General features: G+C 47.2%; 1 pseudogene; it reads right to left on the bottom strand.

The window, feature by feature from the left end:
• LOC147118642 (uncharacterized) overlaps positions 1-17,927 on the bottom strand; it is a 57,615-nt pseudogene extending 39,688 nt beyond the window's left edge.
• Positions 17,928-24,625: the final 6,698 nt, after the last annotated feature.

Here is a 24,625-nt window from a genome sequence, read left to right as displayed (position 1 = left end):
CACAGGGATCCGTGCTGGGACCACTGGTGTTCACTATCATTTGGACTCAGAAACTGGAGGCATGTTGTTGGAATTGACAGATTACACCAAGTGTCTTCACACTGTGCAAACGATCCATTGTGCTAAGTGCGATAGAATTTGAACAGACCTAGCAGCTCAAAACTGGGTACCCATAAGGTGCTGTGGGCCATCATCAACATTCATCCATCCATAGGGGAGGGCCCCATAGGCACGAGCATTAATCCTCCTCTGGGGAGGGCCCATCTGCCCAAGCATTCTATTCAAGAAAGGAGGGAGAGCGAAAACAGGGAACTACAGGCCAGTTAGCCTGACATCAGTCATCGGGAAAATGCTGGAATCCATTACTGAGGAAGTGGTAACAGGGCACTTAGGCAGAGTGAACATGGTTTTATGAAAGGGAAATCGTGTTTAACAAATGTATTAGATTTTTTAAGGATGTAACTAGCAGGGTAGATAAAGACAAAAAGGCATTCGATAAGGTGCCACATAAAAGGTTGCTAAGCAAGATAAAGTCTCATGTGATTGAGGATAATGTATTAGCATGGAGAGAGGATTGGTTGACTGACAGAAAACAGAGAGTAGGAATAAACAGGTCATTTTCTGACTGGCAGGCTGAAGTCAAACGTAGGTCCCTTGCAGTCAGAATCAGGGGAATTTATAATGGGGAACAAAGAAATGGCTGACCAATTAAATACATACTTTGGTTCTGTCTTCACAAAGGAGGACACAAATAATCTCCCAGAGATGTCGGGGAACATAGGGTCTAATGAGAGGGAGGAACTGAAAGAAATCAGTATTTGTAGGGAAATGGTGTTAGGGAAATTGATGGGATTGAAGGCCGATAAATCCCCAGGGCCTGATAATCTACATGCTAGGGTACTTAAAGAAGTGGCCCTAGAAATAATAGATGCATTGCTGGTCATCTTCCAAAATTCGATAGACTCTGGAACAGTACCCATGGATTGGCGGGTAGCTAATGTTACCCCACTATTCAAAAAAGGTGGTACAGAGAAAATGGGGAATTACAGACTGGTAAGCCTGACGTCGGTAGTGGGGAAAATGCTAGAGTCCATTATAAAAGATGTAATAGCAGAGCACTTGGAAAACAGTGACAGGATCGGACAAAGTCAACATGGATTTACAAAAGGTAAATCGTGCTTGACTAATCTACTGGAATTTTTTGAGGATGTAACTGGTAGAATAGATAAGGGAGAACCAGCGGATGTGGTGTATTTGGATTTTCAGAAGGCTTTCGATAAGGTCCCGCATAAGAGATTAGCATGTAAAGTTAAGGCACATGGGATTGGGGGCAAGGTACTGACTTGGATAGAGAACTGGTTGGCAGGCAGGAAGCAAAGAGTTGGAATAAATGGGTCTTTTTCTGAGTGGCAGGCAGTGACTAGTGAAGTACTGCAGGGATCGGTCCTCGGACCCCAGCTATTCACAATATATATAAATGATCTAGATGAGGGAACTAGTTGTAATATCTCCAAGTTTGCAGATGACACAAAGCTGGTTGGGCGTGTGTGCTGTGAGGAGGATGCCGAGAAACTCCAGTATGATTTGGACAGGTTGGGTGATTGGGCAGAAGCATGGTAAATGCAGTATAATGTGGATAAATGCGAGGTTATCCACTTTGGTAGCAAAAACAGGAAGGCAGATTATTATCTGAACGGCAATAGATTGGGAGAAGGGGAAGTGCAATGAGACCTGGGTGTCCTTGTGCACCAGTCGCTGAAGGTAAGCATGCAGGTGCAGCAGGCGGTTAAGAAGGCAAATGGTATGTTGGCCTTCGTAGCGAGAGGGTTTGAGTACAGGAACAAGGATGTCTTGCTGCAGTTGTACACGGCCTTGGTGAGACCACATCTTGAGTATTGTGTACAGTTTTGGTCGCCTTATCTGAGGAAGGATGTTCTTGCCATGGAGGGAGTGCAGCGAAGATTCACCAGGCTGATACCTGGGATGGCAGGAATGACGTATGAGGAGAGATTGGGTCGATTGCGCTTATACTCGCTGGAGTTTAGAAGAATGAGCGGGGATCTCATTGAAACTCATAAAATTCTAACAGGACTAGACAGACTAGATGCAGGAAGGATGTTCCCGATGGCCGGGGAGTCCAGAACCAGGGGTCACAGTCTAATGATAAGGGGGTAAGCCATTTAGGACAGAGCTGAGGAGGAATTTCTTCACCCAAAGAGTGGTGAACCTGTGGAATTCTCTACCGCAGAAGGCAGTGGAGGCCAATTCATTAAATATATGCAAGAAGGAGTTAGATATATTTCTTAAGGCTAAAAGAATCAAGGGATATGGGGAGAAGGCGGGGAGAAGGCAGGGACAGGGTACTGAATTTGGATGATCAGCCATGATCTCATTGAATGGCAGAGCAGGCTCGAGGGGCCGAATGGCCTACTCCTGCTCCTATCTTCTATGTTTCAATGAAACTTGTGGGGTGCCGCAAGGATGCTTGGGCCTCAGCTATTTACAATCTATATCAATGATTAGATGACGGGACCGAGTGCAATGTATTCAGGTTTGCTGACAATACAAAGCTAGGTGGGAAAGTAAGCTGAGAGGAGGACACAAGCAGCCTGCAAAGGGATATAGACAGGCTAGGTGAGGGGGCAATAAAACGGCAGATGGAATATAATGTGGAGAATTGTGAGGTTATTCTCTTTGACAGGAAAAATAGGAAAACAGAATTTTTTTAAACATTGAGGAACTATTAAATGTTGGTGTTCAGAGAGATTTAGGTGTCCTCGTACAGGAAACACAGAATGTTAGCATGCCGGTACAGCAAACAATTAGGAAGGCAAATGGCATGTTGGTCTTTACTGCAAGGGGGATGGAGTACAAGAGTAAGGACGTCTTACTACAATTGTACAGGGCTCTGGTGAGACCACACCTGGAGTACTGTGCACAGTTCTGGTCTCCTTATCTGAGGATGGACATACTTGCCTTAGAGGCAGTGCAACAAAGGTTCACTACATTGATTCCTGTGATGAGAGATTGAGTAGATTGTGCCTATACTCTCTGGAGTTTAGAAGAAAGAGAGGTGAGCTCATTGAAACATGTAAAATTCTGAGGGGGATTGACAGATTAGATGGCGTGAGGTTGTTTCACCAGACTGGAGAGTCTAGAATTGGAGGGCATAGTCTCAGGATAAGGTGTCAGCCATTTAAGGATGAGGAGAAATTTCTTCACTCAGAGGGTTCTGAATCTTTGGAATTCTCTGCCCCAAATGGCTGTGGATGCTGAGTCGTTGAGTATATTCAAGGCTAAAATAGATAGATTTTTGTACTCCAGGGGAATCATGGAATATTGGGATCGGGTGGGAAAGTGGGGTTGAGGTCGAAGATCATCCATGATCTTATTGAATGGCAGAGCAGGCTCGAAGGGCCATGTGGCCCACTCCTGCTCCTAATTCTTATGTTCTTATGTATGTTCTTAAAGCATCCCATGGGCAAGGGCCACATAGCTCTGAGCATGAATCCACCCCAAAGCCACGAGGGCCCGAGTATTAATCAGCCTAGGGCCCCGAGGGCCCGAGTATTAATCCACTCCAGGGCCCCAAGGGCCTCAGCATTAATCCACCCCAGGGCCCCGAGGGCCCGAGTATTAATCCACCCCAGGGCCCCGAGGGCCCGAGTATTAATCCACCCAGGGAACCGAGGGCCCGAGTATTAATCCACCCCAGGGCCCCGAGAGCCCGAGCATTAATCCACCCCAGGGCCCCAAGGGCCTGAGCATTAATCCACCCCAGGGCCCCGAGGGCCCGAGTATTAATCCACCCCATGGGCAAGGGCCACATAGCTCTGAGCATTAATCCACCCAGGGCCCTGAGGGCCGAGTATTAATCCACCCAGGGCCCCGAGGGCCCGAGTATTAATCCACCCCAGGGCCCCGAGGGCCCGAGCATTAATCCACCCCAGGGCCCCGAGGGCCTGAGCATTAATCCACCCCAGGGCCCCGAGGGCCTGAGTATTAATCCACCCCAGGGCCCCAAGGGCCCGAGTATTAATTCACCCAGGGCCCCGAGGGCCCGAGTATTAATCCATCCCAGTGCCCCGAGGGCCCGAGCATTAATCCACCCCAGGGCCCCGAAGGCCTGAGCATTAATCCACCCCAGGGCCCCAAGGGCCCAAGTATTAATCCACCTCAGGGCCCCGAGGGCCCGAGTATTAATCCACCCCAGGGCCCTGAGGGCCCGAGTATTAATCCACCCAGTGCCCCGAGGGCCCGAGCATTAATGCAACCCAGGGCCCTGAGGGCCCGAGCATTAATCCACCCCGGGGCCCCGAGGGCCCCAGTATTAATCCACCCAAGGGCCCGAGCATTAATCCACCCAGGGCCCCGAGGGTCCGAGCATTAATCCACCCCAGGGCCCCGAGGGCCCGAGTATTAATCCACCCCAGGGCCCCGAGGGCCCGAGCATTAACGCACCCCATGGGCAAGGGCCACATAGCTCTGAGCATTAATCCACCCCAGGGCCCCGAGGGCCCGAGTATTAATCCACCCCAGGGCCCCGAGGGCCCGAGCATTAACGCACCCCATGGGCAAGGGCCACATAGCTCTGAGCATTAATCCACCCCAGGGCCCCGAGGGCGCGAGTATTAATCCACCCCTGCTGTACGTACATAGAATTGACAGCCGAGAAACAGGCCATTTGACCCAACTGGTCTGTGCCAGTGTTTATACTCTACATGAGCCTCCACCCACTCTAATGACCACTTCCTACCCTGCCCTCATATCCCTTTATTCCCTTCTCTCATAGATACATCAACCCTGACCTTAAATGCACCATTGCTATCTGCTTCAGCCACTCAGTGTGGCAGCGAGTTCCACATTCTCACCACACTGTGTGTGAAGAGCTTCCTCCGAACTTCTTTATTTGATCTGTTAGTGACGATCTTATGTTTCTGCCTCCTTGTCTGATTGATCCAGAAGTGGGAACAGTTTCTCCACATCAACCCTATAAACCCCTCATATCAATCAGGACTCCTCTCAGTCTTCTCTTTCCCAGAGAAAAGAGCCCAAACCTGCTCAATCGTGCCCGAGAGTTGCATCCTCTCAATTCTGGTAACGTTCTTGTAAATCTTTTCAGCATTTTCTCCAGTGCTTCAATAACCTTTTGTAGAGTGAAGACCAGAACTGCTCACAGTGCTCCAACTGTGGTCTCACCAAGGTTCAATATAAATTGATCATTACCTCCCTGCTCTTGCATTATATTCCTCTAGAAATGAACTGCTCACAGTGCTCCAACTGTGGTCTCACCAAGGTTCAATATAAATTGATCATTATCTCCCTGCTCTTGCATTATATTCTAGAAATGAGCCCCAATACTTTCCTTGCACTCTTTATGGCCTGTTCAACTTGTGTTGCTACTTTTATGTGTCTGTAATCACAGATCTCTTTGCACCTTTATTCCATTTAATTCATTCCCTTCTAACAACAACGACAACTATAAAGCGCATTTAACGTAGTAAAACGTTCCAAGGTGCCGCACAGGAGTATTTTAGGACAAATAATTTGACACCGAGCCACAGATGACCAAAAGCTTGGTCAAAGAGGTAGGTTTTAAGGAGCGTCTTAAAGGAGGAAAGAGAAGTAGCGAGGCAGAGAGGTTTAGGCAGGGAATTCCAGAGCTTAGGGCCTAGGCAACAGAAGGCACGGCCACCAATGGTTGAGCGATTATAATCAGGGATACTCAAGAGGGCAGAATTAGAGGAGTGCAGATATCTCGGGGGGTTGTGGGGCTGAAGGAGATTACAGAGATAGGGAGGGGCGAGGCCACGGAGGGATTTGAAAACAAGTATGAGAATTTTGAAATCAAGGTTCTGCTTAACTGGGAGCCAATGTAGGTCAGCGAGCACAGGGAATAAGTGGCCTCCTTATTCCTCCTACCAAAATGAACCAGCTCACATTTCGTCATATTGAATTTCATTCTCAATTTATCTGCCAAGTCTGCAAGCCTGTTTATGTTTTCCTGTATTTTGGTGCAGTCCCTAACATTATTAGTTATACCACCCAATTTGGTGTCATCTGCAAACTCTGACACCATACTCCAAGTTCTGAGTCCAAATCATGGTAAACAACCCAGCAGCACAGATCACTGCGGAACACCACTTCTCACTTTCTGCCACACTGAGAAATATTCTTAAACTTCAACCTCTGATTTCTGTTTTGTAGTCATCTTTCCATCCATTCTGCTACCCGGCCCTTGACTCCACACAGCCTGACCTTGCTCATCTTGTAAACCATACACACTGCAGACACACAGTGCCAGTGGTGGAGGGGTTGGATATTGAGACCTGTGGTAGGGGCGCTGATGAAGTGGATTTCTCTGTCCCGTGTGTTTAGAGGCATTGCCAGTGTTATTTTTAAACTCTTTCCATCTTTTAAAAACTCTTGTTGCCAGCTTATTTAACCTGTTAACAGCCTCTCAGATAGGACACACAAAAAATGAAGCCTCTAGAGTTTCCCTTTGAACAACAGGCTTGAATTCGAGTTGAAAACACAGTTAGAAAACATTTAGCGACTAAACCAGGCTGCGAGGAGTGGGCCAGAGAAAGATATTGGTAACGGAAAAGAGGCACCCAGTCAGGTTTCTGTATAATTTCTTGGTTGATTTTGTTTATTGCCTCTTTGCACACAAGCTCGATGGGATGACAAGAATATTAATTACGTCACCAATTGGGGCTTTCAATGGCGGGGCGTTTACCCAGAATCCGCCGCGCGCAGAATGTGCCCAATCAATGACTACTGGAGCCCAGTATGCAGGCGCAGGACAGGGCTTGCTCTGAGCATGCGCAGTGTGAGTGGTCTCGATGGTCTGAAGTGGAAGAAATGCTTCTGGGAAGCGGCAGTGTAATGTATATACCTTTAAGGGGGGGACTATGTTTTCAGCTCATGTATACTGCAGTACCGGCAGTGACCACACCTGTATATAACACTGAGTAGTAATCTGTACAGATCAGTTGCAGTGTGAGCCACGTTGAGTAAACACCTGTTGTACCGTTCTCCGCAGTCTGTGTCTTATTATACATGGACACAACATTGGCGACGAGGCAGGTTCGAACCTACCTGCAACTCTGCATCACCTCCCGGGGATTCGTTCCTGGAGATCAGTGGATTGGAGGTCAAGGCCAGAGACTCGGGCATCGACCAGTCATCCAGCAGGGACTCGAGAATTGCGGGGGAGGCTGTTGCGAGCCAGGCTTGGCTTTCCAGTCGTGGTGGTCCAACGAAACGGGCTGGCAACAGGTAGTGCACAGACATTTCCCGGACAGCGGCGGGCTAGAGCCCGACCGAGCAGCACAGCAAAGGGCTGAGCAGCGTCGACGGGGGAGAGAGCGAGAGGGCAGAGCGCACAGGGCACAGCCGGTGTTCAGGGGCTGAGCAGCGTCAGAGAGAGGGAGAAAGGGAGAGAGAGACACGCAGAAACCTGCGAGGCGCCGCCTTTGCCACGAGGCCCACCGCGAGCGGCATTGGCAGCAGCACAGGAGAAGCGTGCGAAACCTACAGGGCGCCGCCATTGCCACGAGAACCGCCGGGAGCGGCGCTGGCAGCAGCGGGGGAGGAAAGAAAGTGCGGGAGATGCCATTTTAAGCTATTGGGAGACGCCATTTTAAACCACACCCAAAATGCCGAAGAGTGGCAGTATCACCGCATTTGACAATGAAGTCGAAGATTGGACTACATATGTCGAACGAATAGAGGTATACTGCAAGGCAAATGAGGTGTCAGATGACAAGAAAGCGTCGGTATTGTTAAATTTAATGGGTGCAAAGACGTATGGGTTATTACGAAATCTAGTAACCCCAACGAAGCCAATGGAAAAGAGTTTTGAAGACATAGTAATAATACTAAAGGAACATTTAAACCCCACACCGCTGCTGATAGCAGAAAGATTCAAGTTTCACAAACGGAACCAGCATGAAAGCAATGCTGATTATTTAACAGAACTGCGCAAACTATCGAAACACTGCCAGTTTGGAGCACGACTGGCAGATACCTTAAGGGACAAGTTTGTATGTGGGCTTCAAAGTGAAGGAACCCAGAAACGGCTTTTATCTAAAAAGGACCGAACGCTGGAAAAGGCTTTCAGCATTGCGGTATCATATGAAGCAGCAGCACGGGGTGCTGCAGAGATACAACAGAGACCGCAAGAATATGGCACAAACGAAATGTCATATGGAACACAGAAGTGCTATCGCTGCGGCAGAACAACACATGACCAGAATGATTGCTGGTTCAAAGACAAAGTGTGTCGACAGTGTGGAAAAGTAGGACACATAGCACAAGTCTGCAGGTCGGGAAAGAAAACCAGCAATAAGAAACCGACCAAAGGAAAGTACAAGAAGGTACATAAGATAACGGAGAATAGTTCAGATGAACAAAAGAGTGATAACGACTCCGAAAGCAGGGAACTGAGTTGTATGAAACTACATATGAGTTGTATGAAACTACATAATGTGATCACAATGGAGGATCACCGAACCACTTGGGTCACTCTCAAGATAGCAGGAGTCCAGGTAAAGATGGAATTGGACACAGGATCAGCCCTAACAGTCATAAACCGACGGGACTACGAGCGGCTATTCTCACACATACCCTTGAGAGACACAAAAATTATTTTGAAGATGTACACGGGGCAGAAAGTCTACCCCAAAGGAAAAATAAGGGTGACCGTTATATATAACGGTAAGGAAACACCAAAACTAGACCTGTATGTATTGCAAGATGGAGGTCCACCATTACTGGGACGTGAATGGATCCGGAAAATACAACTGGATTGGCATTCCATACAGCCACTGACTGTGGCTGACAAAAAGGATGACGACGTCACACCTGGGCGACTGTCAAAGATCCTAACTGATGCGAAAGAAGTGTTCCAGCAAGGACTCGGAACACTAAAAGGCATGACAGCGATGATTAAAATTGAAGAAAACGCAAGCGCAAAATTTTTAAAGCCAGACCGGTACCTTATGCGAACCGCCCAGCCGTCGAAGCAGAGCTGGAGAGTCTGGAACGTTCAGGTGTACTGTCCAAGGTACACTGGAGCGAGTGGGCTACACCCATCGTCCCTGTGATGAAAAAGTCGTTGAGCAGCACGCCTGGGGAACCAGGGAAGGTTTGCATCTGTGGGGACTTTAAGGTAACAGTGAACCCGATTGTTCACACCGTACAATATCCACTTCCGCGGATTGAAGATATTTTCGCCTCGCTATCTGGAGGGAAACGCTTCACTAAGATTGATCTGGCCCAGGCGTATCTGCAAATGGAGGTGGAAAAAGCATCAAAAAAATACCTCACAATCAACACCCATAAAGGTCTCTACCAATACAACCGGCTGGTATTCGGGGTAGCATCAGCTCCAGCTATTTGGCAGAGGGCAATGGAACAAGTCCTGCAAGGAATCCCAGGGACCCAGCGTTATTTGGACGACATCCTGGTCACGGGCGAAAATGACAGTGATCACCTTGCCAACCTGGAGCAGGTGCTCACTAGATGGCAGGAATATGGGCTCCGAGCTAACCGCCCCAAATGCGAGTTTTTTAGAAAACAGATCTCGTATTGTGGCCACTTTATCGATAAAGAGGGGTTACATAAGTCCCCAGAGAAGATTGAGACAGTAGTCAAGGCTCCAGCACCGGAAAATGTGTCACAACTGAGGTCGTTCCTCGGGCTGGTAAACCACTACCATAAGTTCTTGCCAAATTTGTCTACAATACTACACCCACTGAACACCCTACTGCAAACGGGGGTGCCATGGAAGTGGAGTGTCGAATGTAGATGATCTTTCCAGAAGAGCAAAACACTAATCACATCGAGAGAGGTATTGGCCCATTACAACCCAGCATTACCAATTCGGTTGGCATGTGATGCGTCACCCTACGGCATTGGAGCGGTGCTGTCGCACAATTTCTCGGAAGGCTCAGAGAGGCCAATAGCCTTTGCATCACGATCACTAACCTCAGCTGAGCGTAACTATGCCCAGATTGACAGGGAGGCCCTCAGCCTAGTGTGGGGAGTGAAAAAGTTCAATCACTATCTGCACGGGCAGAAATTCACCTTGCTGACTGATCACCAGCCTCTTGTCTCCATTTTTAATCTGAAGAAGGGCGTCCCGGTGATGACTGTGCAATGACTACAAAGATGGTCACCTTTTCTAGGGGCGCACCACTATGAGATTGAATATAAGGGCACGAAACAGCATGGAAATGCTGATGGGCTATCACACCTGCCACTGCCTACTGCGGAGGAAGCACCAGCAGTGGATCCTGTCGAAATATTCCATTCGACTGTAGTTGAATACCGACTGGTAACTAATGCTTGTATCGAAAAGGAAACCCGAAATGACCCGACACTGTCTCGGGTATATGATTTGACGGTGAAGGGATGGCTAGCACATGGCGACTCACTGTTGCCAGCATTCTCGACAAGGAGAGAACAGCTGTCAGTGTGCCGGGAGACCTTGATGTGTGGATCCCGAGTGGTAATTCCACCCAAGTTAAGGGATAGGGTGCTCAATGAGCTTCATGAGGGCCATCTGGGAAGGGTAAAAATGAAAAGCCTAGCCAGGGCTTATGTGTGGCGGCCGGGAATCGATAAACAAATCGAGGACCTGACCAAGAGCTGCTCAGGATGCCAGAAAGTCCAAAATGCACCACCACAGGCCCCTCTACACCAATGGGAGTGGCCCTCATCTCCATGGCAATGGGTGCATATTGATTTTGCTGGTCCATTCATGGACTCAATGTTTTTAATAGCCGTGGATGCGCACTCAAAATGGCCTGAGGTCATCAAAATGTCCACCACCACGGAGAAAACTATTGCAGTTCTATGGACCATTTTTGCCAGGAATGGCTTGCCAGAACAGATTTGCTCTGACAACGGACCACAGTTTGTGTCCGAAGAGTTCCGGAGGTTCTTGAAAAAGAATGGGGTAAGGCATTACACATCCGCCCCGTATCATCCAGCCACAAATGTTTTGGCTGAGAGGTTTGTACAAACCTTTAAGAAGGCAATAAACGCTATGTACAATGACAACATTCCGCTGCAGCACAAGGTGGACTATTTCCTGTTCACCTACCGGAATGCGACACATGCAGTCACCAACCAGGCCCCAGCCATGATGTTCTTTAACCGAAGGTTAAGATCTCGCCTGGATTTGCTCAGACCAAACGTACGAAGAGATGTTGAGAGTAAGCAATTCCAGCACATCCATGAGAAGCCAACAAGGAGCTTCAATGTAGGGCAACCAGTCTTGGCCCGCGACTACCGAACAGAAAAATGGCAGCCAGGAACGATATGCACACGGCAGGGCCCACTAATGTACACAGTGGACATTGGGGAGAGCACCGTGAGATGCCATGCTGACCAGATCCTAGAGTCACAGGAACAAGTCAAACCCATGCCTCACTCATACGTACCTGGTGATGAACCCGACTTACAGGTCGCATCTACCCCAGAAACAGTAGCATCGGAAGCTGATGAACCAACCGACAACAGGGGGCCAGAATCACCTCCGCACCAAGAGCAAGATACTCGGGAAAGGCGCTATCCAGAGAGGATCAGGAAGCCTCCCCAAAGACTGAATATATAAATAGACTATTTTCAGCTAATGTTGCATGTTAAAAGTGTTAATTGTAATTAGTTTGATATTTAATTGTTAAATGAGTGTTATGGTACTGTTAATCTAAAAGGGGAGGAATTGCAATGTATATACCTTTAAGGGGGGGACTATGTTTTACAACTCATGTATACTGCAGTACCGGCAGTGACCACACCTGTATATAACACTGAGTAGCATTCTGTACCGATCAGTTGCAGTGTGAGCCACGTTGAGTAAACACCTGTTGTACCTGTTAGATCCGTGATTCTGAGGATATGCTGTTATTCAATAATCACACGGGTGCTGTAAATTAACAATAAACAGGTCTTTACTGGAGGAGGGTAGTCTCAAGACTGGGGGTACAGAGGCATGCGCAAAGCTTATATACAGGTGTGGGCACTGCTGGTACTACAGTATACAGGAGCTGTAAAAGTAGTTCTGACTTAAAGGCACATACACTACAATTCCTCCCCTTTTAGATTAGTAGTACCCCTAATATTCAAATAACAATTAACATTTTAACATGTACATTAAACAACAAAAGTCCATTTATAGATTCAGTCTTTGGGGCGGCTTCCTGACCCTTTCGGGATAGCGCCTTTCCGGAGGTTCTGGTTCTTGGTGCAGAGGCGATTCTGACCCCTTTTCATCGGGTAGTTCATCGGGTTCCACTGCTACTGGCTCTGAGGTAGATGCTACCGGTATGTCGGGTTCATCCCCAGGTACTCGAGACATGAGGTTGACGTGTTCCTGTGACGCTAAGATCTGACCGACGTGGCATCTCACAATGTTCTCCCCGACATCCACTGTGTACATTAATGGCCCCTGCCTTGTACATATCGTTCCAGGTTGCCATTTCTCTGTTCGATAGTCACGGGCCAAGACTGGTTGCCCTACATTGAAGCTCCTTGTCGGCTTCTCATTGATGTGCTGGAATTGTTTGTCCTCAACATTTCTTCGCACATTTGGTCTGAGCAAGTCCAGACGAGATCTCAACCTTCGGTTAAAGAACATCATGGCCGGGGTCTGGTTGGTTACTGCATGTGTCGCGTTTCGGTAGGCTAATAAGAAATTGTCCATCTTATGCTGTAGTGGAATTTCATCGTCGCACATGGCCTTTATCGCCTTCTTAAAGGTTTGTACGAACCTCTCAGCCAATCCATTTGTGGCTGGATGATACGGGGCGGATGTGTAATGCCTTACCCCATTCCTTCTCATAAGAACATAAGAACATAAGAAATAGGAGCAGGAGTAGGCCAATCGGCCCCTCGAGCCTGCTCCACCATTCAATAAGATCATGGCTGATCTGATCCTAACCGCCAATCCACTATCACAGAACCATCTCCTGAATCTAACAGAATTAGACACACAAAATAGGAGCAGGATCAGGCTACACGGCCCCTGGGCCCGCTCCGCTACCCACAGGGCCATGACTGATCCGAACCTAGACTCATGTCCAAATTCCTGCCCGCTCCCTGTAACCCTTAATTCCCTTTACTTCTAGGAAACTGTCTATTTCTGTTTTAAATTTATGTAATGATGTAGCTTCTACAGCTTTTTGGGGCAGCATATTCCATGGACCTACCACCCTCTGAGTGAAGTAGTTCCTCCTCATCTCAGTTTTGAAAGAGCATCCCCTTATTCTAAGACTATGCCCCCTAGTTCTAGTTTCACCCATCATCGGGAACATCTTCCCCGCATCCACCCGATCCAACCCCTTCACAATCTTATATGTTTCAATAAGATCGCCTCTCATTCTTCTGAACTCCAATGAGTAGAGTAGAGGAGAGTCCCAATCTACTCAACCTCTCCTCATATGTCCATCCCCTCATCCCCGTGTGAAGAAATGTTGAGGACAAACAATTCCAGCACATCAATGAGAAGCTGACAAGAAGCTTTAATATAGGGCAACCAGTCTTGGCCCGTGACATAAATTTTTGAAACTCGTCGGACACAAACTGTGGTCCATTATCAGAGCAAATCTGCTCTGTCAAACCGTTTCTGGCAAATATGGTCCGTAGGACTGCAATCATTTGCTCTGTAGTGGTTGAAGACATTTTTATCACCTCAGGCCACTTTGAATGAGCATCCACTGCTATTAAGAACATTGAGTCCATGAATGGACTAGCGAAATCAATATGCACCCATTGCCATGGAGAGGAGGGCCACTCCCATGGGTGTAGAGGGGCATGTGGTGGTGCATTTTGGACCTTCTGGCATCCTAAGCAGCTCTTAGTTAGATCTTTGATTTGTTGATCGATTCCCGGCCACCACACATAAGCCCTAGCAAGGCTTTTCATTTTCACTCCCCCCAGATGACCTTCATGTAGCTCATTTAGCACTCTCTCCCTTAACTTGGGTGGGATCACCACTCTGGATCCACACATCACTGTCCCCTGGCATACTGACAGCTGTTCTCTTCTGGATGAGAATGCTGGCAACAGTGAGTCGCCATGTGTTGGCCATCCCCTCACCGTCAGTTCATATACCCGAGACAGCGTCGGATCATTGCGGGTCTCCTTCTCTATATCCGCGTTCGTTACTGGCAATCGTTCAATTATTGATGAATAAAATATCTCAATAGGGTCCACTGCTGGTGCTTCCTCCACAGTAGGCAGTGGCAGGCGTGATAGCCCATCAGCGTTCCCATGCTGTTTCGTGCCTTTATATTCTATTTCATATTGATTCGCCCCTAGAAACAGGGACCATCTTTGTAACCGCTGTGCAGTCATCACTGGAATGCCCTTCTTAGGATTAAAGATGGAGACAAGTGGTTGGTGGTCAGTCAGCAAGGTGAACTTCTGCCCATGCAGATAGTGGTTGAATTTTTTTACTCCCCATACTAGGCTGAGGGCCTCCCTGTCAATCTGGGCATAGTTGCGCTCAGCTGAGGTTAGTGACCGAGACGCAAAGGCTACTGGCCTCTCCAACCCGTCTGGGAATTTGTGCGACAGCACCGCTCCAATACCATAGGGTGATGCATCACATGCCAAACGAATTGGTAGTGCTGGCTTGAAATAGGCCAACACCTCTTTTGATGTGATCAATTCTTTACACTTCTGGAAAGCTCATCTACGTTTGTCATCCCACTTCCATGGTACCCCTGTTTGCAGTAGGGTGTTCAGTGGGTGTAATACCGTGGACAAATTTGGTAAGAACTTGTGGTACAGGTAGTAGTTTACCAGCCTGAGGAACGACCTCAGTTGTGATACATTTTCCGGTGCTGGAGCCTTGACTACTGCCTCAATCTTGTCAGGGGACTTATGTAACCCCTCTTCATCGATGACGTGGCCACAATACGAGATCTGTTTCTGGAAAAACTCGCACTTGTGGCGATTAGCTCGTAGCCCATACACCTTTAATCTGGTGAGCACCTTTTCCAAGTTGGCGAGGTGATCACTGTCATTTTCGCCGTGACCAAGGTGTCGTCCAAATAACACTGGGTCCCTGGAATCCCTTGCAGGACCAGATCCATCGCCCTTTTGTCAGATAGCCGGAGCCGAGGCTACTTCAAACACCAGCTGGTTGTATTGATAGAGACCTTTATGAGTGTTAATCGTAAGGTATTGTTTCGAAGCTTCTTCTACCTCCATTTGCAAGTACGCCTGGGCTAGATCAATTTTGGTGAAGCGTTTTCCTCCAGATAGTGAGGCAAAAATATCCTCAATTCGTGGAAGCGGATATTGTACCGTGTGAAGGACTGGGTTCACTGTCACCTTAAAATCCCCACAGATGCGGACCTTCTTTGGTTCCCCAGGCATATTACTCAACGACCTCTTCATTACAGGAATGATGGGTGTAGCCCACTCGCTCCAGTCCACTTTGGACAGTATTCCTGAATGTTCCAACCCTTCCAGCTCTGCTTCAACAGCTGGTCTGATCTCATAAGGCACTGGTCTGGCCTTCAGAAACTTTGGGCTTGCATTTTCCTCTATTTTAATCATTGCTGTTATGCCTTTTAGTGTTCCTAGTCCCTCCTGGAACACTTCTTTTGCATCAGTTAGCATTTTTGACAGTCGTCCAGGTGTGACGTCGTCATCCTTTTTGGCCTCAACCTTCAGTGCCTGTATGGAATGCCAATCTAATTGTATCTTCTGGATCCATTCACGTCCTAGCAGTGGTGGTCCTCCATCTGGCAATACATATATATCCATTTTAGGTATTTCCTGGCCTTTTTATATCACTTTCACCCTTATTTTTCCTTTGGGGTAGACTTTTTGCCCCGTATACGTCTTCAAGACAATCTCTGTAGCTTTCAAGGGTATGTGTGAAAATAGCCGCTTGTAGTCTCTTTGATTTATGACTGTTAGAGCTGATCCTGTGTCCAATTCAATTTTCACTTGGACTCCATCTATCTTGAGTGTAACCCAGATAGTCTGGTGATCCTCCATTTCGGTTACCTTATGTAGTTTCAGACAACCCAGCTCCTTGCTTCCGGAGTCTGTGTCACTTTTCTGTTCGTCTGAACCACTGTCCATCACCTGGTGTACCTTTTTGTACTTCTCCTGTGGAGATTTCTTACTGTTGGTTTTCTTCCCAGACCTGCAGACTCTTGCTATGTGTCCTGCTTTCCCACACTGTCTGCACACTTGGTCCCTGAACCAACAATCTTTCTGGTCATGTGTTGTTCTGCCACAGCGATAGCACTTCCCTGTTCCATAGGACATTTCATTGGTGCCATATTCTTGCGGTCTCCGTTGTATCTCTGCAGCGCCCCTTGCGGCTGCTTCGTGTGATACTGCCATACTGAAAGCTTTGTCCAGCGTAAGATCCTTTTCTGATAGAAGCCGTTTCTGGGTTTCTTCACTTTGTAGCCCACACACAAACTTGTCCCTTAACGTATCTGCTAGTCCCGCTCCAAACTGGCAGTGTTTCGATAGCTTGCACAGTTCCGTTAGGCACTCAGCATTGCTTTCGTCTTTGTGTTGGTTCCTTTTATGGAACTTAAATCGTTCTGCTATCAGCAGCGGTGTGGGGTTTAAGTGGTCCTGTTGGATTTCTACTATGCTTTCAAAATTCTTGTTCACCGGCTTCTCTGGGATTATTAGATTTCGCAGTAACCCATAAGTTTTTGCACCCATGGAATTTAACAAAACCAGTGCTTTATTAGCATCTGGCACTTCATTCGCCCTGCAGTACACCTCAATACGTTCCACATATGTCGCCCAATCTTCGACTTCATTGTCGAACGTAGAGATACTGCCACTCTTTGGCATCCCTGGGTGTGAGTTAACTGTCAAAAATGGCATCTCCCGCACTTCCCCTTCTTATCCGCTGGCACAAAATGGCGTCTCCCGTGCTTTCCTTCCTTCCCGCGCTTGCCTTTCTTCTCTGCTGCGGCTTCTAAAACTGGCGCCTCCCGCGCTCTTCCTTCTTCTCCGCGGCTCAATGGCATCTCCTGCGCTCTCCCTTCTTCTCCCCATGGACCCTGTTCAGCCCGTGAGCCCTGGCTGTGCTCTGCGCGTTCTTCTTTTTTTTTTGAAGCCGCTCAGTCTTGAACCCGACTGTTTCTTTACCCTCTCTCTCTCCGGTTTGTTTTCTTTTTCTCGACGCCGCTCGGTGTTCAACCCCCGGCTGCGCCCTGCGCGCTTCACCCTCTGTCTTACCCCATCGACGCTGCTTGGCTTTCTCTCCGCCGTCGGTCGGCTCCAGCCACCGCTGCTCGGGAAGGGTCTGCGCTGGACCTGTTGTCGGTCTCTTGCTGATTGTCGTGGCTGAGGAACCAAGCCCGGCTCTCCACAGCCTCCCCTGCGATGTTCACTCTCTGCCTGACGGCTGGGCGGTTTCTTGTGGTCAACACCCGTGTTCCTGGCCTCGACTTTGTTTTTTTTTATGTTGCAGGTAGATTCGAATCGACACTCATCACCACTGTTAGATCCGTGATTCTGAGGATATGCTGTTATTCAATAATCACACGGATGCTGTAAATTAACAATAAACAGGTCTTTACTGGAGGAGGGTAGTCTCAAGACTGGGGGTACAGAGGCATGCGCAAAGCTTATATACAGGTGTGGTCACTGCCAGTACTACAGTATACAGGAGCTGTAAAAGTAGTTCTGACTTAAAGGCACATACACTACTGTACCATTCTCCGCAGTCTGTGTTTTATTATATAAGGACACAACAGGTAGGAGATTGTGGGCTCAGAGAGGAATTGGACCCGCGGGTGGGCTGGGAAGCTTCATAAACATCTGGTGTAGGCCTCAGGCCCTGAATAAGAGCCCACAGGCCCCGTGTTTGCCCCGCGGTGACAGGCCCGGCTGCCCGGGTCAGCAGGGTCACTGGCCGCCATCTTGGACAGGGCGGGATCACGGCGCATGCGCGGCCATCTTGGCAAGGAACAAAGAGTGGGCGGGGCTTCAGGGTCCCAGTGACCAGGAGAAACTATCATTGACTCATTGATTTTATTCTCACTCTGCACACAGTGGGTGTCTCACCATTTTCATAAAATATTTAAGACATCAGTGTGAAAAGCACCGAGACACACACACCCGAGAGAGTGTTCCAGTGCACTGACTGTGGAAAGAGCTTTAACCAGTTACACAGCCTGAAAAAACATCGCACCATTCACAGTGGGGAGAAATCATACACGTGTTCTGTGTGTGGGCGAGGCTTCAACTGATCGTCCAATCTAGAGAGACACAAGGACACCCGCACCACGGAGAAGCAGTGGGAATGTGAGGACTGTGGGAAGGGATTCAATTACCCATCCCACCTGGAAACTCATCAACGCAGTCACACTGGGGAGAGGCAATTCACCTGCTCCGAGTGTGGGGAGGGATTCACTAATTCATCCAACCTTCTGATACACCAGTGAGTTCACTTTGCTGAGAGACCTTTTAAATGCCCGGACTGTAGGAAGTGCTATAAAAGTTCCGGGGAACTGACATGTCATCAACGTGTTCACACTGGGGAGAGGCCGTTCAGGTGCTGTCACTGCGGGACTGGGTTCAAGCAATCATCAGAACTCACTGTACACCAGCGCACTCACACTGGAGAGAGGCCGTTCACCTGATCCGTGTGTGGGAAGTGATTCACTAATTCATCCCACCTCACTTCACACCAATTTGTTCACACCAGTAAGAGACCTTTTCAATGTTCTGACTGTGAGAAGAGCTTTAAAAGCAGAAATGATCTGCTGAGGCACCAGCGAGTTCACAAGTGACTGCAGGGGTTGGATTCTGCTGTTATTGCTGCTGTTAATCACATCCAGGACTGAACCATGTTCATTCTGACAGTTGGGGTTAATAACTGCTGTAACTGGGCTGGAATTTAATATTCTGGATATTTCTCAAATAATCAGCTTTGTTTTAAATACCTTGTTGTGAATTTCTCATCTCTGTTCACTGACAGCAAAGTCCCCGTGTGGGTTAATCTCGAGGCATGTAAGAAATGTGTCCCAGCCACTCTCTTCCATGGTTCAGAGCTCCTAGACACGGAACAGAAGGCTCCTTTACAACTGTGTTTAGAGTCAGGAAGAACAACGGTGAATGCTGGAAACGTGCTGTTAAATCAGAGATTGGTGTCAAACTGCGATCTGTTCCTGACTGAAAGTGAAACGGCAGGTTTAAGTTTCCAATCTAAGAATGACTGTGGTAATTATTCTATGTAGATTTAACATGTTTGTGTGACAGTCCTGAGTTTACCATTTTAAGGCAGGCATTAACCCATTTAAAATAAACCTGTTTGAAATAAATTGGTTAAAGTCTGCATTAAAATAGCAGAGGGAGGAGTTCACAGGAGCCTGTTAACTGCTGGTACAATTATACAACAGACATTTGATCTGCAGATAAAGAAGGACCTGCAGCGTGTTTCCAGGAATTCCCTGTTTTATTGATGTGTGTGTTAGACACCAGGATAACTATAACTACACGACCCGGAATATCCACGGGGGTGCGATCCCGACAGTTACTCTGGGATCACTCCCGCTGTGGAACTCCACCACTGACCCTGCTGAAGGTTGTAGGCTCAGGAAGTGGGGCCTCCAGGAGTGGACGGTAAGAAAGCTGGGCATCAGTATCCTGACAATATATGGCGAGGAACCAGAGGAATCAGTAACTAGTGGTGTTCCGCAGGGGTCAGTGCTGATTCCCCAACTCTTTACAATCTATATTAACGATTTGGAGGAGGGGACCGAGTGTAACATATCAAAGTTTGCAGATGATACTAAGATGGGAGGGAAAGTAGTGAGAGAGGAGGACATAAAAAACCTGCAAGGGGACATAGACAGGCTAAGTAAGTGGGCAGAGACTTGGCAGATGGAATACAATACTGGAAAGTGTGAGGTTATGCACTTTGGCAGGAAAAATCGTAGAGCAAGTTATTATCTTAATGGCAAGAAACTGGAAAGTACTGAAGTACAAAGGGATCTGGGGGTCCTGGTGCACGAAACTCAAAAGGTTAGTATGCAGGTGCAGCAAGTGATTAAGAAGGCCAATGGAATGTTGGCTTTCATTGCTAGGGGGATAGAATATAAAAATAGGGAGGTATTGCTTCAGTTGTACAAGGTATTGGTGAGACCGCACCTGGAATACTGCATACAGTTTTGGTGTCCATACTTAAGTAAAGACATACTTGCTCTCGAGTCAGTACAAAGAAGGTTCACTCGGTTAATCCCGGGGATGAGGGGATGGACATATGAGGAGAGGTTGAGTAGATTGGGACTCTACTCATTGGAGTTCAGAAGAATGAGAGGCGATCTTATTGAAACATGTATGATTGTGAAGGGGTTGGATCGGGTGGATGCGGGGAAGATGTTCCCGATGATGGGTGAAACTAGAACTAGGGGGCATAGTCTTAGAATAAGGGGCTGCTCTTTCAAAACTGAGATGAGGAGGAACTACTTCACTCAGAGGGTGGTAGGTCCATGGAATATGCTGCCCCAAAAAGCTGTCGAAGCTACATCATTACATAAATTTAAAACAGAAATAGACAGTTTCCTAGAAGAAAAGGGAATTAAGGGTTACGGGGAGCAGGCAGGAATTTGGACATGAGTTTAGGTGCGGATCGGTCATGGCCCTATGGGTAGCGGAGCGGGCCCAGGGGCCGTGTAGCCTGATCCTGCTCCTGTTTCGTGTGTCTAATTCTGTTAGATTCAGGAGATAGTCCTGTCATAGTGGATTGGCGGTTAGGATCAGATCAGCCATGATCTTATTGAATGGCGGAGCAGGGCTCGAGGGGCCAATTGGCCTACTCCTGCTCCTATTTCTTATGTTCTTATGTTCTTACTGAGGAACCATCTGGGGTTTCACCGGCAGCGTAGGTCTAGGGGTGAATGATTCCTGACTCCCTGAACTGTCTTACATTGAACCCAATTCAGATCAAGGTGAGTTCAGTTTACAGAAGAATAGGGACAAATATCACCCACAATTGAGGAAGGCAAAAGCAGCCATTAGAGAAGCTCAGAGATCTTTTGGAAGATGGTGCACAATTGTGGTAATAATTGCAAAAGCTTTTCCAGCTATGTCAGGAGTCAGAAGACCATTAAAGATGGTTTAAGGTTACTGAAAGACAGTCCAGGACAGATTGAAACAGATTCCCAGGCTGTGACAGAGCTGTTAAATGACTATTTCACATCTGTCTATGCTCTTGTGGATGATGCTCAGATTCCAGCTGTGGGATGTACTGTCGACAATAACATCATCAATATTAAAATAGAAAGGGATTGTCATCTTGGGTAAAATCTGAGATCTGAAATTAGATGGCGCTCCAGATCCAGATGATATCCACTCACGGGTGTTTAAAGAGATGGGACGGTGCTCTGTGAGCCCGTTGCCCGTATCAACAGTTCCATAGAGTCAGGGATTGCTCCCTGAGATTGGAAGGTAGCTCACCTTCCTCCCATTTTCCAAATCGGGGAGAGATCAGAGCCGGGGAACTACAGGCCCATCAGTGTGACCTCGATCACAGGGAAGATGCTTGAAGGGATCCTGAGAGATGTTTATGATCACTGGGGAAAGGGAAGGGGCCGTTAGAGAGACTCAACACGGCTTCCGGAAAACAAGGTCACGTCTACAAACTAGCTGGAGTTTTGTGAAGAAGTTGCGAGGTTGGTGGATGAGGGGAATCCGGTTGACATTGTCGACCTCGGGTGTCAAACTCATTTTCTATGGTGGGTCTGATCCGATATCCTGGCACTTGTTGTGGGCCACATTCAGCAAAAGTTATTAAAATAGGAATAAATGAAGATAAACTATATCGGTGATTATTTACAGTTAGATTTTATTTACAGCTGCTGCTGCTCCCGATCCCTGGCACCTCTCAGCTTGAACCATTGCATCAACATTTGGAGCAAGTGACTGGGCTGAGGCCTGTCCTGGATATAAACACGAGGATCACTTGTCACCACAGAACCTTGTTACCCAACCACTGACCCTGGAAGTGAATTCCACAGCCTCACAACTCTCTGTGTGAAGAAGGTTCTCTCGATCATTGTTCCAAATCTCCTACATTTAATCTTGTATCTCTGGCTCCTTGTCTTGATCTCTCAATCACTGGAAACAGCCAATGGTTCTGTCAACCCCATCCCACCTTTCATCATTTTAAACATTTCTATCATATCGCCCTGGAATATGTGTTGAATATGAGAAGGACGAGTCCGAACAGAAAGGACACAAAGTCAGACTGGGCCAGAGACTGATCCACCAGCCATTCTGGTCAGGAACGCACCTGTCTTGTTGGACCTCCTGTAGTCCTGATCTGTTTACAACCACAACTGGCTGCCTCAGTGATTATCAGATAAACCACAAGCACACAACACTCTCTGCTGCACACACCTTGTAAACATTATCTCTGGGCCTCCACAGTGAGGAGGTAAACTGCAAGAAGAGGGGAAAAGAGGAGCCCTTCCTTCCCACGACAATCTGCGTGCTTTACTCTGTAACCTTTACTCTTCAAATAAAGTCACTCCCTGCGGCTCGTTTCAAGGTTTCTTTGGTGACCTTTTCCCGCAGTTCGGAATATTGACAACACGGCCGACCTGCATCATTGGTGACATCACAATGACCATTGACACTGAATGGTTTAGGGTTCGTGTTTGGGGTCTTGGGGTTCGGGGCTGGTGTTACACTTTGGGGTTACTTGTTGTGGTTATGGGTTAGTGATTAGGGTCAGGAATAGGGGTTAGTAGTTAGGATTAGAGGTTAGTGGTTATGCTTACGGGTTAGGATTAGGGGTTACTGGTTTGGGGTCAGGATTAGGGGTTAGGGATAGAAACCACTATTGACAATGCCAGTGTCACTAGACACATCCTTTTTGCTTTCATGTTTTTTAAAACCTCACGCAGACGATTCACAAAACAGTCTCATGAATTGTTCATTCAAGGAACCCTTCTGACTGAGTCTGATTTCCTCCCTTCTTTCACATCTCGACATTTCCCACAGAAAAAGACATTAGGGACAAGGTGTAGTGCCAGAGGACTGATGGATAGCGAACGTAATACCTATATTTAAGAATGGAGATAGAACATGTCCAGGGAGCTATAAACCAGTCAGCTTAACATCGGTGGCAGGAAAAATAATGGAATCCCTACTAAAGGAGAAAATAAAACATCGAGAAACCAAAAATATTATAATGAATAGTCAGCATGGAATTCAAAAGGGAAGGTCTTGCTTGACCAACCTCATTGAATTCTTTGAAGAGGTAACAGAGAAAGTAGACAAGGGTAATGCAGCAGATGTAATCTATCCAGATTTTCAAAAAGTCTTCGATAAGGTGCCACATAATAGACTAGTGAATAAGGCTAGAGAATGCGGAGTCAGGGGACAAGTAGCAGAATGGATAGCTAGCTGGCTGCAAGATAGAAAGCAGAGAGTAGGGGTAAAGGGTAGCTATTCAGAGTAGCAGAAGGTGGGTAGTGGAGTTCCACAAGGATCAGCACTGGGACCACTGCTGTTCACAATTTATATCAATGAGTTAGACTTTGGAAACAAAAACACAATTTCTAAATTTGCAGATGAGACCAAATTGGGTGTGACAGTCAGTACTGAGGAGGACTGCATTAAATTACAAGAAGACATAAACTTGAAACATGGGCATATAATTTGCAAGTTAATTTCAACACAGATAAATGAGAGGTATTACCTTTTGGTAAGAAAAATAAGGAGGTCACATATTACTTGGAAAAAAAGAACCTACATGGTGTAGAGGAGCCAAGGAATCTGGGAGTACAAATACACAAATCACTAAAAGTAGCGACACAGGTTAGCAAGGCCATAAAAAAAGCAAACCAAGCACTCGGGCTTATTTCTGGAGTTATAGAATTGAAAAGTAGGGAAGTTATGATAAACTTGTATCGAACCTTGGCTAGACTGCATTGGAGTACTGCATACAGCTCCGATCGGCATATATTACAGTAAGCTTGCAGGGAACATAAAAACTGACTGTAAAAGCTTCTATAAATATGTGAAGAGAAAAAGATTGGTGAAGGCAAGCGTAGGTCCCTTGCAGTCAGAATCAGGGGAATTTATAATGGGGAACAAAGAAATGGCGGACCAATTAAATACATACTTTGGTTCTGTCTTCACAAAGGAGGACACAAATAAACTCCCAGAGATGTCGGGGAACATAGGGTCGAATGAGAGAGAGGAACTGAATGAAATCAGTATTTGTAGGGAAATGGTGTTAGAGAAATTGATGGCATTGAATGCCGATAAATCCCCAGGGCCTGATAATCTACATCCAAGGTTACTTAATGAAGTGGCCCTAGAAATAGTAGATGCATTGCTGGTCATCTTCCACAATTCTATAGACTCTGGCACAGTTCCCATGGATTAGAGGGTAGCTAATGTAACCGCACTATTTAAAAAAGGTGGTAGAGAGTGTAATGTATATACCTTTAAGGGGGGAACTATCTTTTACAGCTCATGTATACTGCAGTACCGGCAGTGACCACACCTGTATATAGCACTGAGTAGTAATCTGTACAGATCAGTTCCCGTGTGAGCCACGTTGAGCAAACATCTGTTGTACCGTTCTCCTGCAGTCTGTGTC

Source organism: Somniosus microcephalus, chromosome 4 (genome assembly GCF_052327205.1).
Source record: "Somniosus microcephalus isolate GS21.2 chromosome 4, FLI_Smic_1.0, whole genome shotgun sequence".
NCBI classification, from domain to species: domain Eukaryota; kingdom Metazoa; phylum Chordata; class Chondrichthyes; order Squaliformes; family Somniosidae; genus Somniosus; species Somniosus microcephalus.
This window is presented reverse-complemented; position numbering and strand designations above follow the sequence as displayed.